We start from the raw sequence: 14,340 nt of genomic DNA on the forward strand, positions 1-14,340 counted from the left end.
TGTTATTACTGAACATCATTTTGAATTTTGTTTTACACCAAAAAAGATGCATGCTTATAAAATTTGTGAACCTAGTAACTATTTACAACTTTGCTTCAAATATAATTTAAATTTAATCAAAATGGCACTGGATAGATTTTTTTTTTTTTGTCTTTTTAAGAAGGGGTCTTGCTATGCAGTTCAGGCTGGGTTTGAGCTCACTTTGTAGCCCAGGCTGGTCTGGAATTCACAGCAATCCTCCTGCCTCAGCGTCCCAAGTGCTGGGATTACAGGCGTGTGCCACCACCCCCGGCTTGGATAGATTGTTGAATTGGCATTTATTGAAGAATTGACAATGTATTCTGAAAATACAGCATCGTTTGTTTTCATTTTGGATTCAAGTTAAAAATAAATGCTCAGAGTTTGCCAAAATTGTGCTAAAACTTCACTTCCATCAATATATCTTTGTGAGACTAGTTCTGAGTATTACTAAAACAAAGTTTAGAAAAATTTTCATATACATTAGCTCCCACCTCCCTGCAAGTAGCAAGGTCAGTTCAACCTAGGATAGAGTAACAAGCAAAAATTAAGGAATTATTTCCCATTGAAAGCTTGGAATATTGGTATAAACTGCTTTTCTTTTATTATATACATAATAGGTTTTAATTCAAGGAATATGTTTCACTTGTAATTTTTTTGGCTTGGGCTTCAGGCAAACATTATAAAAAAGTAATATGATTTTCTATATTAATTGTCTATATTATTATTTCCATATTCTTATATTGTGTAATTGGTTTCTTGTTCTGTTTTTTAGATTATATTAAAATAGAATTTTGTGTGTTGAATCTAAAGATAAAAAACATCCTTTTTACTTTCTTTACCAGTCATTCTTTTTGTTGCATCTTGCAAAAGCATTATCTGACCATGGTTTTGAACTGAGAAGAACAAAAACTAGTCCTTCTACCTGGGGAGTTGGAGAAGCACTGAACTGAATGTTTGGATTCTCCTTGGGAACACACGTTTTCAGTGGCATCCTCTTTGTACTACCCACTCCCCACCTCCAGGGGCTGATGGCAGGGGTCTTCTCTGGTTTGGTTCTAGCCAATTTCCACAAGAGGGCTGTTAGGAGCCTCCATGAAGCCCTCAAGTTGCTCCACAGAGAAAAATTGGCAGTGGAGGATGCTCCAGAAATATTATTTATTTAGATCTACTGAGCTGATCTAGTGGTGGTGATTTTCAGCAGTGACTTCTGCCTTCGTACTGAGACCACCAGCCCCTCCAGCTCTGCATTTTCCCACTGATTCCATCAGCCATGGGGGATGCTCACAAGACACCGGAAACCTCTCCATTGTCAAACACTGGGAATTTTTAAAATCTTATTTTGTTAATGGTAATAATTGTACATATTGATGAGGTATAGTGTCTATTCAACAATTGCATACAATGTTCACTGATCAAATTAGGGTAATTAGCATCTGTTTGATACCTTCAGCCTTCTCTCCTCTAGATCTTAAGATATAGAAGTTATTGTGAATGATAATCACTGCACCATGTAGGATAATGCTATAATTTATTCCTTCTATATAACTGTACCTGTTACCTAACCTGTACCCTTTGATCCCTTATCTCCCTCCCTACCCAGTCCAATCTCTACTAATCACTGTTCTACACTTAGACTGACTTTATTTTTAGTGGCCACATGTGAGAGAGAATGTGGTATTTGTCTTTCTTTATCTGACTGTTCCATATGATCCAGCTATTTCACTTTTAGGTCTATGTCAAAGGAAATGAAATTAGCTTACAGAAAAGACACCTGCATGTCCATATTTATTGCTTCACTATGCACAGTATCTAAGATATGGAATTAACCTAGGAGCCCCCCAGTGGATGTGGGTGTGGTGATTAATCCTGATTGTCAACTTGATTGAATTGAGAAAGATCTAGGACTTTAGTAAGGCACACTTGAGCAGGTATCTGGGGGGGGTATTTCCAGAGATGATTGCCTTTGGGACAGCAAATAGATGAAGGCAACTCTCTCTCAGTATGGGTAGCACCATTCAGTAGAGTGGGGAACCACACAGAGAAAGAGCAAAACAAAAGAAGGAAATGAAATTAGGTAGGCAGCCACCTACCGAGACTTTCAGGCTCTTTCCTTCTCTAATTCCTGGCTGTCATTAGGTGAGCAGTTTTGCTGTGTTATACCCTGCTACCATGCTGTTTCTGCTTCACCACAAGCCTAAAGCCAATGGAGCCAGCTGATCATGGATTGAAACCTCTGAAATTGTGAGCCAAAAAAGCCCTTTCTTCCTTTGGGTTGTTTACATTAGATATTCTGTCACAGCAATGGAAATCTAACACAATGGACAAAGAAAATATGTTATATATACATGAAGGGGTACTATCTGGTCATAAAGGAGAATGAAATCCTGTCATTTGCAGCAACATGGATGGAATTGCTGGGGTCTTTTGCTGTGTTTCCCCCTTACACGACCCTTAAGTATGGGAAGGCTTTGCCACCAGTTATTTATCTCCTCTCCCGGAGTCATCTCCCCCAACAGCAGCCTCCCTTGATTTCCTTCTGTCTTCTGGCAGATTCTGGGTGTATCGTTTCCTTCTTCTTTTGGTCATTTCTCAGGTCTGTCTCTTTTTCTTATTTTAAAAAAGGTGAAAGATTTATACAATTTGAAGAGAAGCCAGAGTTTTCTTTTTTTTATTTTAAAGAGGAAAAAAAAGCTAATAAAAATGATACAGAATTGCAAAACAAGATGATAGGAAATTAACGATGGCTATTGTATATTGTTATCTTCAAAGTAGTTGCTCATATTACCAGATATAGGCATGCAAAATTGATCAAACAATATAAACACTGTTCCTTTCAATGAACTAATAGAAATTAGTAGTACAATTATCATAGCTGTTGTGTGTGTGTGTGTGTGTATATATATATATATATATATATATATATATATATATATACTTCTTTTTTTTCCCTTCCTTCTTTTCTCCTTTCTCCCATCCCAGTTGTTCTTTCCTTTTGAGCAGTTTCTTCCCAAATTGTATACTTTGGTTCTTATTTACTCTTTTAGTTTCTTACACTAGGGAGACCATATGATGTTTATACGTGCAAGTCTGATTTATTTCACTTATAAGTATGGTCTCTAGTTGTATCCATTTACCTATAAAGCCTCAAGTTTATCTTTCTTTATAGCTGAGTAGTACTCCATTGTATAAAATGCCACATCTTTTTTATCCATTCCTCAGTTGGTGGGTATTTGGGATGTTTTCAAGATTTAGCTATTAAAATTGTGTTGCTATAAACATGGGCGCACCTATATTGCTGTGGTGTGATGTTTTCAATTGTTCTGGAAAAAATATCTCAGGTCTCTCTTGTGTATACTTTCTAGCTTGTGCTTCTGTCAGCCTGAGTGATGTCATATCTAGCCACTCCTGCAATAATCAGAGTATTTCATTTTGGCAAAACATGCTGGCAATCACCCAACCAACGCTGAGGTTGGGCTGTGGCACATCATCACTCATTCATTTAGCCTGGCAGGCCTGGGGTAAGTGCCTCCCCCTTGATTTCATTATCTATTTAATGTACTGCATTGCCTCAGGTGCTTCTTCTCTCCTCTGGCCATTGTGTACCTATTTCATCCTCCAGTTTGGCGTCTGAGATTTTACTCAAGAGAATCAGATCGGATCCTGAACTGACCGCTCCTCAGCCTGGTCTGAATGACTGTCCATTCTCATATCGACTTTGAGCTCAAATACTGAGCACCGGCATATGCTGACAGTTGACAGGCCATTTAAGTAGGATAGATTCATGTTTTCCACAACGGAACAAAATTACTCTACCTGCATTTCGCAGACTTTGGGTGAGGGAATGTGGAAGTTCCTCTATAGCAGAGGAACCTAACTGGAGAGAACAAAGGAGCACCTTATTTACTAAAGGAAGTTATTTTTTCAAAAAAGGTCTTTAATTTTGATTGAGTGCACCTTCATTATATTTAATGTAGTTTTCTAAAGACTTTTATAGATTCACTTTGAACCTTAGACCCTCTGGATCTTTTCTCAAAAGGTATTAAGTTTTTCAGCCATGAGTTTTCTCTCCTTGGGGTTTCAGAAGGGAAGGTGCATCACTTGGCTGTCTCTTCCTGAGGGCCTTACAGGTTCCTTGTCAGGTCTTTTCATCTGCCCTAGGATTAAATAGGGGAATCAACCAGGTATTGATTTTGAACTTTAGACTGCTTTTCAAATCCTAATGTGCATAAGACTGTATTAGACTTCTCTAGAGAAACAGAACTGGACACACACACGTAACAGAAAGGATTTATTTTGGGAATAATGTGGCTTGAGAGATCCTGTGATATGTCACCTGCAATCTGGAGACCCAGGAAGAAAAGCTCGTGGTACAGTTTAAGCCAGTTCTAAAGGCCAAAGGCCAGATGTCACTGAGTATGAGGGCCAAAGCCTCATACTCAGTGGGTAGTAAGGTAAGGTGGGTAGTTGGCATAAGGCTGTACCAGCAGGATGAAGGATGTGCTAGCAGGCTGAGGGATCTACACTGGAGCCTGGAAGTGACACTCAAAATAAGAACCAGAGCTCCCCTGAATTGTACCACAGCCATGCTCAGCAACAGTGAGGTCTTGAGCTCCTCCGATGATCAGGAAAGCCGAGTTCCCATCAGGAAAGCCAAAGCAACACGCTTCTCTAGGAAACTGAGTGGTGTACCATCTTCCCCACTGAAGCCAGGAAGTGGTGCTCAGAGTGAGTACCAGAGCTCCCCCAAAGTGAACTGCGACAACAAGGTCCTGAGCTCCTTGGAGGATAAAAACAGCCAAGTTCATCAGGAAAATCCAGCATGACAAGCTCCTCCAAAAAAACCAACTGCTCCTTACAGCTTCTACCAGCTCCCAGCAGCCTTCTTTCTCCTCCAGTTCTGCCTCTTATGCTGCTGGCAACAATCCTCAGATGGGCCTCCCATACCCAGCACCATGCTTACTCAGTTCAGCTGGGTGTTACAAGCTGACCACCAGTTGTCAATCCACCACAAGTCCCAAAGTCTAAAGACTTGAGAACCTAGACCATGATGTCCCTGGACATGAAAAGATGTATGACATAGCTCTAGAAGAAAAAGCATTTGCTCTTCCTCCATCTTATTCTGTCCAGCCCTCAATGGACTGATTGATGCTGACCAGCAGGGATGAGGGCAGATCTGCTGTACTCAGTAATCTCTTCCAGAAACACCCTTGCAGATACACTTGGAAAGAGTATTTGGCCAGCAATTTGGGGATCCTTTGATTCAGTCAAGTTGACACTGAAATTCACCTTCCATGTTACTCTTCTGGAGACCTTGTTAAAATGTAAATGGTGCACCATAGGGTTGTGTGGATGAAGGGTTTTTTTTTTTTTATTTCTAACGAGGTCCCAGTTCAGGCTTGTCCTACAGGTCTAAGACTGGTAAGTCCCTGATTTATGAATCAGTTCTGTTCTGGGAGAATATTTTCTGAGCTGGATTTGTTCATAAGCTGACAAAGTGAGTCGTATGCAGTACACCTGTGCAGGTTCAAAACTTGTATGTTCATAAGTTGAGCACTTACTATAATGAAAAAATAGAGTGTTTGGGTTCTGCTAGCCAACTCTGTGCATGCACCAGCAAAGCTGTCCTCTAGCATACAAGGAGCAGGTGTAAGGCATTCCAGGAAGCCTTTCCTCATCTGCGAGAGGGAGCTGTCTCTTTCTGATGGAAGCTGTGGTTGCCTGTCTAGCATATCTGCCACATCCTTCTTGAAGAAGCCATCTGTGGAATGGAGTGGGCACAAGGTGCAGTGGCAAGTGGGCTCTGTGATCAGCCCTCTCTGCATCTGCACCTGTCAGACTGCTCTAGGTCTCCATAGCCCTTTGAGAGCTCATTTTCTGCTACTACTTCTGCCCACCATGACCTTGAGGGCCACCAGTGCTATTGCCCATAGGACTCTGAAGATTATCTTGAGTCAAGAATGGTTGAGGCCAAGTTCTGAAACTTTTAATGAACCTAAGCATCTTTATGGTAGAACCCCCCCATTGCATAATAAATTCTAATATCTTCCCACTTATTAACATAGCTCACATATTTGTCATTTTTACATGGCTCAATGGTTGCATTCCCTCAGGTTTCCTGGATAGGCCATGTATATAGCCTTTCCGTGGAGGCTGGGCATTTGGCACACCTCCTGTCTTTTCTTCCTTAAGTGGTGGGCTGTGACTACCTGCTGAGATTAGCTCCACTTCCAGCTTCCCACTTGTGCTCTTGCTTTAAGTCACCCAGTTGCATGGTCTAAAGTTTGCTATACATTTTTCCTCTTCTTTTTTAAATATTTTTTTTCCAACTGCAATTATACACTTTCTTACATGGTTGTGTATTTAAAGTCAGTCTTTCCCATAGAGTATTAATTCCAGGAGGATGGTCATGTCCTCTCACTGTGTCTTTACAACATTCTCAGCAGCTAGAATACTGCCTGGCATACAGGAGCTCAATACAACAGGCTATCTGAATAGGTAGATGTTCTGTAACCAGATCATATGGAAGCCAAGGTGTGCTTCCCGCTGGCTGCACCTGCATGGGCCAGACTTTCTGTCAGATCCTGGGGAATTCAGGAGAGGTGGAGGCCTCACCTTCAGGCAGCTCAGATCCCCATGGGGAGAAGGGAGGGAGATGGCCCATTATACTTCACGGTAGCAGGTGCCAGAAAATCTGGAACTTCAGGGCTCTTTGGGGGCAGGCTGAGGCTGGGGGTCTACAGGAAGTCTGCCTGAAGACAGGGAGGACTACCCCGGGTCCCAAAAGCCTCAGAGCATTTCCTGATATGCCTGCTGCAGGTTGCTGGACATCTCCATGGCTGTTGTAATGGGCTGAACCCGTATTGGCAGGATTCTTCTTGTCTTGTGTTTACCGGAGGCTCTTTTTTTTTTTTTTTTACTTGAAGCTCATTATAGATGTGATATATTGGGAAACCACATGTTACAGGGGAGGCAGCACACAAGGAGCCTTGCTGTGCAATTGCCTTGGTGCTCTTTACTTACAGACATTGTCATCAAACTCCATCTCTCCGTCACACTTTAGGTACAAGGCCTTCTCAGTGGGACAAAACATACCCACTCATGGAAGAGTGGAGTCAGTGAGTTTGCTTAGTAGACTAGAGGTACCTTGGTCAAGTTACAGTAACACATCACAAAAAATGAGAAAGGCCAACTCAAGTTATGCTAAGTTAGGAATTCTGACTTTAGTTCATGAGAGTCCAGAAATAAAGAGGCAGGACAGAATAATAAATTACTGATTGGAGAGTGTTTCCTCTATGAGGCATAGTGTGAGAGGGTGTCATTATTTTTCACTGTTTAGAAAGTCTTTGCCAGCAGCCAGAATACTTAGGAACTTCCAGACACTGGGCATTCCATGTGCTCTTGGCATGCCATGTCCCTATCCCCACGCTCCACTCCCAAACCCCCTCAGGTTTGCTCTGTTTCATGTACGTCTCTCCAAGGTTGTGGTTCAGATTTCTTCCAAGTATGTGGTGGTCTCTCATCCATGGAGGCCCAGGATTGATGCTTTTTCTTTTAAGGTGTATTCCAGATAATATGTTTATCATACAGTAGAATGTAAGGAAATTCCCACATTTAGCTCAAAACTAGTGGATTTTATTTCTTTGTTCTTCATTTACAGGGGTTTTATCTGCTGAAATTTTTTAAAAAATCAGATGACCTTATGCTGTGATTTGGAATTCTTATGGTGGATATATTTTTTATTTTTCATATTGTCTGCTTCCTTTTCTCGTTCTGTGTGATGACACAGGAAAGATAGGCGGATTTCCAAGTAATGAAAACTTGGTGGGATAATTTTATTTTTTAAAATTTATCTTTATGCTTGTAACTTTTACTTTCAAAATAAAGACCTTCCAAGGAAGTTACAGAAATAACACGGACATCTGTGTGTCTTTTGCTCTGTGTTCCCACGTGTCCCCATATAAACCATAGTGCAAGCATCAAATCCAGGAAATTAACATTGCTACAATTCTGTTGGCTGTTCTGTAGACTGTATTCAAATCTTGTGAATTAGCCCCTTGATGCTTTCTTTCCTGTCCCAGGGTCCAATTCAGCATCCATTCCGGGAGTACACATCTTATTTTACTTGTCCCTGGCTTGTGGTAAGCCCTTAGTGTACTCATGACCCTGCTGCCTTTGAAAGTTCTGCGTTAATCAGCTTTCTGTTGCTGTAACAGATACTGGGGAAAATCAAGTTAATGGAAGAAAGGTTTATTTTGGCTCACAGTTCCAGAAGTTTTAGTGCATGATCAGCTGATTGCTTCTAGGCCAGAAACAAGGCTGAAAATCATGGTGGCAGGGCATAGTAGAGGAAAACTGCTTGCCTCAAGGCAGCCAGAAGGAGGAGAGGGAGAGAGGGAGAGAGGGACGGAGAGAGGGAGAGAGGGAGGGATGGAGAGAGGGAGAGAGGGGGAGAGGGAGAGGGGGAGAGATGGGGGAGAGAGAGAGACCCCAAAGTCCCATTACCTATTTCCTTCAGCTAGGCCCCACCTAAGTTTCTATCACCTCCTAACAAAGCCCTCCGATTATGCATTCATTAATAGATCAATCCACTGATGAAGTTAGGTCCCTGAAGATCCAGTCACCTTACAAAAGCCTAACCTCTTAATACATGAGACTTTGGGAGGACATTTTAGATCTAAATGTAACAAGTACTGACCAGTTATCTCATACAATGACCCTCACATGGTTTGTTTGAGAAGTCTCCTCATGATTGAATTCACAGCATGTATTTTTCACAAAAACACGGTAGAAGTGTGCCCTCCCTGGTTCAATGTCTGTCGCAATACATGCTGCCAGTGTGCCTCCTTATTACTCAATGATAACTTTGATGGCTTGGGGAAGATACTATCTGCAAGTTTAGCTCCATGAATAATTAATGCTTTCCCCTTTGTCATCAAGAAACATCTTGTCAGGCGATCCTTGGGATTATGTAAATATCCTGCTTCTCATCATGCTTTCACATCCTTTGATAATTCTTGCCTATGGCAATCATTACTGTGGTGTTTGCCAAATGGTAATTTTCTTTTTCCATCTGCACTTATTAAGTAAAACTTGACTGTAAAGAAGCACTTTCCTGGTTTATTTATTCACTTACTAATAGCAGTATGGACCCATGGATGTTTGTTTTATGGATTGCAACCCATTATGATCATCATGTATGTTGGTCAAATTGTTCTAGGTTTTTAACCAGTGGGAGATCTTTAAAGTTGACTCCTGTGACCTTGAGACATTCCCTAACTATAGGGAATTTTCTGGCTTTACAAGAAGTTTCATGGTTATTTCATACCATCTCTGCTCAGTCCCAGAATCAATCATGTCTCCAAGGATCCTGTTTCCTCTTAATGAAGAATAGTGTTTAGATATACTCATTGATACTGAAGTATCATTGATTTTATATCTTATCAGAGGATAGATCTAGGGAACATAAATACATATAAACAACATATACACAAGTGTCCATCCATCATCTATGCAAAACTTTCATTTTGTACTGATATGACTTACTCTAATCCTGCCATTTTATTCTAATAATTTCCTTAATTGTAACTTTCCCAGTCAGTGAGAAACTTGGCTCATTAGCTACAAAGTTTAATTTATTTACTAAATCTTCAAATACGTAATATAGCTTCAGAATTGTTGACCTATGTGTCTGTGGGAAAAAATTCTAATTAGAGTATGATAGTTATTGTACAGTCCTCTTTAACTTTCCAGTATCTAGTAAGAGGATTGCTTTTAAAGTTACATACATGAATTCTTCTTCTCCATTTCATCAGTATAGTTGTATTTATCCGTAATACAGTTAGATTCATTTGTTGCTTTTTGTGCTTCATTTTGAATTCTCTTACATCCTGGTTGAGTTTAGTTATTTTTTGAGTATGTGACAAACATAAGTATGGTTTAAAAACATGACCCTATACCGAAAGGCAGGCTTAGAAAGGTGTTACTTCCTCTTTATTCCTAGTACTCGGTTCCCATATCCCCTTCTTTCCACCTTGTTCCCACTTATGCCCTGTGTATAATCAGTCTCTTTTCTGGTTTGCTACACTGTTGCTATTGCACAAGCAAGCAGATACATTCTTATCTCTCTTGCTTTTACTTAAAGAAAAATAACAGAATGTCCTAGAAGTTACTTCATATCAGTTCATAGAGATCTTCAGTTTTTAAATAGGTGCATTGTACTTCATCGGGTGAATGTGTCATAGTTTATTCAACAACTCTCTTACATGTGGCCATGTAGGTTGTTTCCAGTATTTTTCAATTACAAACAATGCTGCAATGAACTACTTCATGCATGTGTATTATGTTTATTTTCATATTGTTGGGGGTATATTGTCAGGGTAAATTCCTAAGAGTAAAAGATAAGCCAAAAGATAAACTATATATACAGTTTAGATCTTGGCAAATTCCTCAAAAGATTGTAGTAAGATAATCTGAATGAGACAGCTTAGCAGACTGACCATGTGTGCCAAAGTTGGTTTTTTCTGAGACAGCTAGTATTGTAGCGATGGGTGGGCGTGGGTTGTTCTCTCCGGGGGTAAGGGAGACTTGACCCCTTGCCCTTCCTTTCTCCTGTGTTATAAGGGCAACAGTCCAACATTAGAGGAAGAGAATAGCTCTGAGGTCAGCTCAGGATTCAGATTGTTATACCACGTAGTTTCCTGCTGTCTGGGGGACATATGAGCTGCTACTCATGGTGGTCAGTGAAATGATCTCTCACTTTAGGGCAAGCATGTGAGCTGGGGATGAGGCGTGGGTTTAAAAACTTCTGGGTTGGCCTTATGTTTTAGTAGCATAACTCCTAAGCAGATGTTTTACTTATAACCTCCCTAAAACATGAAAATGACAAATGCTAAACTATGGAAGGTACTTTTCATGGTGTCTGGTAAGGTTTTTGTGGTTGGTCTGAGGAGTAAATAAATTATAAATGGAGTGGTACAGTATAAGTTATTTCCCTTCTGTGCCTCTAAATGCTTTCAATTCACTTGAAGTAGGAAGGGGGATTCTAAATAATTTCATCGATCATGAAGCAGTGTTTAAAATTCCTCTAAAAAGTGGGTGTGATGGCACATGCCTGTAATCCCAGCATTCTGGAGTCTAAGGCAAGAAGATAGAACTTTTCAACCCAGATTTAGCAAGACTCTGTGTCAAAATAAAGTGCTGCCGATGAGCTCAAATCAAAGGCTTTGGGTTCAGTCCTCAGTACCATACAAACACACACAAAAAGCCCTATAAAAATAAACTTTGCTTTGCCTCCTTATTTGACAGCCTGGCTAAGGGTCTGACTGCGAAGGTTTGGGATTTGGCTTCTCTTAAATTTCCTCCTTCTGGCTGAGGATGCCTTGTTGGTCAGTGGTAGGAATCCTGGGCATGTCCAGACAGTAATGGTGAGGCATTGTCTGGTTAGCCACAGAAATCGTGATCACAATCTCTTGATCTTTACTACTGGTCAGGTTAAAACTAAAGTTGTAGTTTCTTTCTAAATCAATTAATGAAGAATTCTTGACCTGTTCCACCATTCTCCAGGGCTTTGATGGTTGCATGCAAATGATCAAGCCTCTGCTGGTACACTGACACCCTGGCTTCTGTCCTGTATTAAGTATTGAGGACCAGAGCTTCTTGCTGGAACGCCAGATTTTAGAGGTTTAGGATTACCTGAGGAATTGTCCACAGTTAATCATGCTTGAATACAGGACAAATCCGTGTGGACTGAGCAAGCTGTTTGAAAACCAGACCTCACACCATGCTGTGGTCACCCAAGGCCAGCACTCTTGAGATCCAGAACATAGGGAATCTGGCCTTCTTCTGCCCCACAGGGCCCTGGGGCTTATCAAAATGACTCAGCCTCCACAGTTAGTGTGAAATCATCTGCAACATGAGGAGCCAGCTATGAGTCAGTCTGACTTTTAGCAGCTTTGTGTCTACATATTGATTTCTGCTACTCAGCAGCCCAGGCCTCTGCGGGCATTTTCCCTTTCCAAAGTGCTATCCATCAGCATTGGGGATAATTTCTTTCTGAGAAGTTTTATAGCACTTTAATCCACACATCCCAAATTCAACACTTTTGAATGGAAAAGCTTTGCAAACTGGTAGGGTTCCGTAAGGAGGAAAAAGCTTTGGCTGGGGAGGGCATGGAATCACATGCAGGTCAAGTTTGTCCTTGGCCAGTGCATGTGCAAACTCAACTCATATTCTAGTTACCCCCACTCTCACCCTACATACTCCCTGAGCCATTAATGTAAATCTGTGCATTAGGTTGTTAAATATGCCTATCCCCTCCATAAGAATCTGAATTATGGAAAGGTAAACTGATCGATGCATCTATCTATCTGTCTGTCTATCTATCTATGGGTAGGAAAGTTTTATTGTAGAATAAGAATAGCTCCTGAGAGATATAATGGGTCTTGAATGGGTTGCCACTGAGGCCCCTTGTCAGGGGTAATTTATACAGCAAAGTTACAATGTAGGTCAAACTATAATCAACCAATAAGATTACAAGTATAGCTGCTTAGCTAATACTGATCCGATAAGGAAGGAGAATATGTAGTAAGGTTGTATGCCTAGAACCATTAACCTTAACTTATCTATGACCCTTAAAACAGGAACAATTTTCGGAAGGTATGGATCCAGATGTCCTGGTCACCCACCTGGCTGTCTGATGCATATCTGTCCCTAATGAACTGGGAGGTACTAATTACAGTGCAGCCTCAAGTTTTCATTTATCCCTTGGGGAAGTATGCAAGTCTGGCTATTGTGACTTTATCTTGGGGCCTTGTCTTCTTCAGATGTGCCTTCAGCTACAATTCTAATGTCTTTTTTCACTGATTTCCATGAGAGCCCGGTCCCTCTCTGACCATATTAATTTCTATCTAACTTAGCTGCCTGTACTTCTCTCCCCTCTGAAGAGGTATCCCTCATGGAGGTTAGAGGAGAATGGGCAGAATTTCAATTTAGCTGACTTGAGCTGAGAACGGTTGGTTTTGGGAGACCACAGTCAGGGGCCTTCTGCAGAGGTCTAATCTAATGTGCTTGGGAGAGAAGTTGTGTTGGGTTTAGCAGTTATGAACTCCCTTTGGAAGGTCAGTCCTGGTAAAAGGAGTCTGACATATTTGCCATTGGTTCCATGTACATGATCACTTAGAGTTTGGCAGCCTTTGGGCAAGAATAAACAGAATTTTCCAGGAGATTATAGCACATCCAATCCCACCATGAGTACTACAATGAAAAGGCAGATTGAGGAAAAGAGTCACATTCAGACACTGCTCTTAGTGTTTGTAACCAGCTGGCTCCCTGACTTCTCTATTAATAGAGGTTATCTATAAGTCTAATATATCTTTTAGGATTTTTCTCACCAGATCTAATTATGTATCTAAAGACAACAAATTTCATTTATTAGTGCACAAGTCTCTCAAGTGTTACCTGTAAGATGGGGAGTTCAGTGGTTTTGAAGGACAGTTTTAGCTAAGGGATTTAAAGACTCTTGCTGTGCGTTTATAGCTTCCACTGTAATTTTCTAGTCTCATTGAACCATAACAGTGGTGAGCTGCAGGTATAGCTGGAAACTGCCAGCAGGAGTCAGTGATTGGAACCCTCTTTCTGTAGCTAACCTTTATTACTATATTAATATAGTTACCTTTATATATTCTTTAATTATACTTTCCTGTTGAATGTTTAAGACCAAGTTAAAGGTGAGACCTGTGTTAATCAAAATTAACGTCTTTCTATCTATCAAGTTCAGTTAAGGCTCTTTACGCATTACTTTTGGAGCCTTTCAGGTCTTCTGTCTGTGTCAGCTGCCAGCATGGGTCCTGGCCTTGCTTGACCATGTGGCTTCCTATAGAAGCATGGGAAGCATTTAGATCTCCAGTATCGCTAATGATCCTCTGTAGCACACTGTACATTGGTTGACTCCTGTTCTCTGGGGTCCCACAGTCTTCTCTGCTCAGGAAGTTGGGGGAACTCACCAAAGTTGTAGGAACCTGTAGAAAGCTCTGCTCATGTCCTGGGTCTTTGTTGACCTTGGAGAGCTGGGGCCAAAATATTAACTGTCCTCTTAGCCCTATTATCTTTCTAGCTCTGGTCTCCAAACTTCATTTGTTGAACACCCAGGAAAACAGTTGAAATATATAATATGAACAGGGAACTGTTATTTTTACCAATCATGCTCATCTTAGAAGTCAAATTCTTTTTTTTTTTTTGGTTTTTCTCCTGTACTGGGAACCGAACTCATGACGTTGCACTTGCCAGACAGGTGCTTTGCCGCTGAGCTAAACCACCAGCCCC

At 40.9% G+C, this 14,340-nt stretch overlaps 1 protein-coding gene across 8 annotated transcripts in view; it reads left to right on the top strand.

The window, feature by feature from the left end:
• The window catches only part of Fhod3 (formin homology 2 domain containing 3), a 455,934-nt gene that overhangs the window by 141,585 nt on the left and 300,009 nt on the right, over positions 1 to 14,340 (top strand). The gene's annotated exons all lie outside the window — the stretch shown is intronic.

This window comes from Chinchilla lanigera, unplaced genomic scaffold (assembly GCF_000276665.1).
Source record: "Chinchilla lanigera isolate Chin_1 unplaced genomic scaffold, ChiLan1.0 scaffold00001, whole genome shotgun sequence".
NCBI classification, from domain to species: Eukaryota; Metazoa; Chordata; class Mammalia; order Rodentia; family Chinchillidae; genus Chinchilla; species Chinchilla lanigera.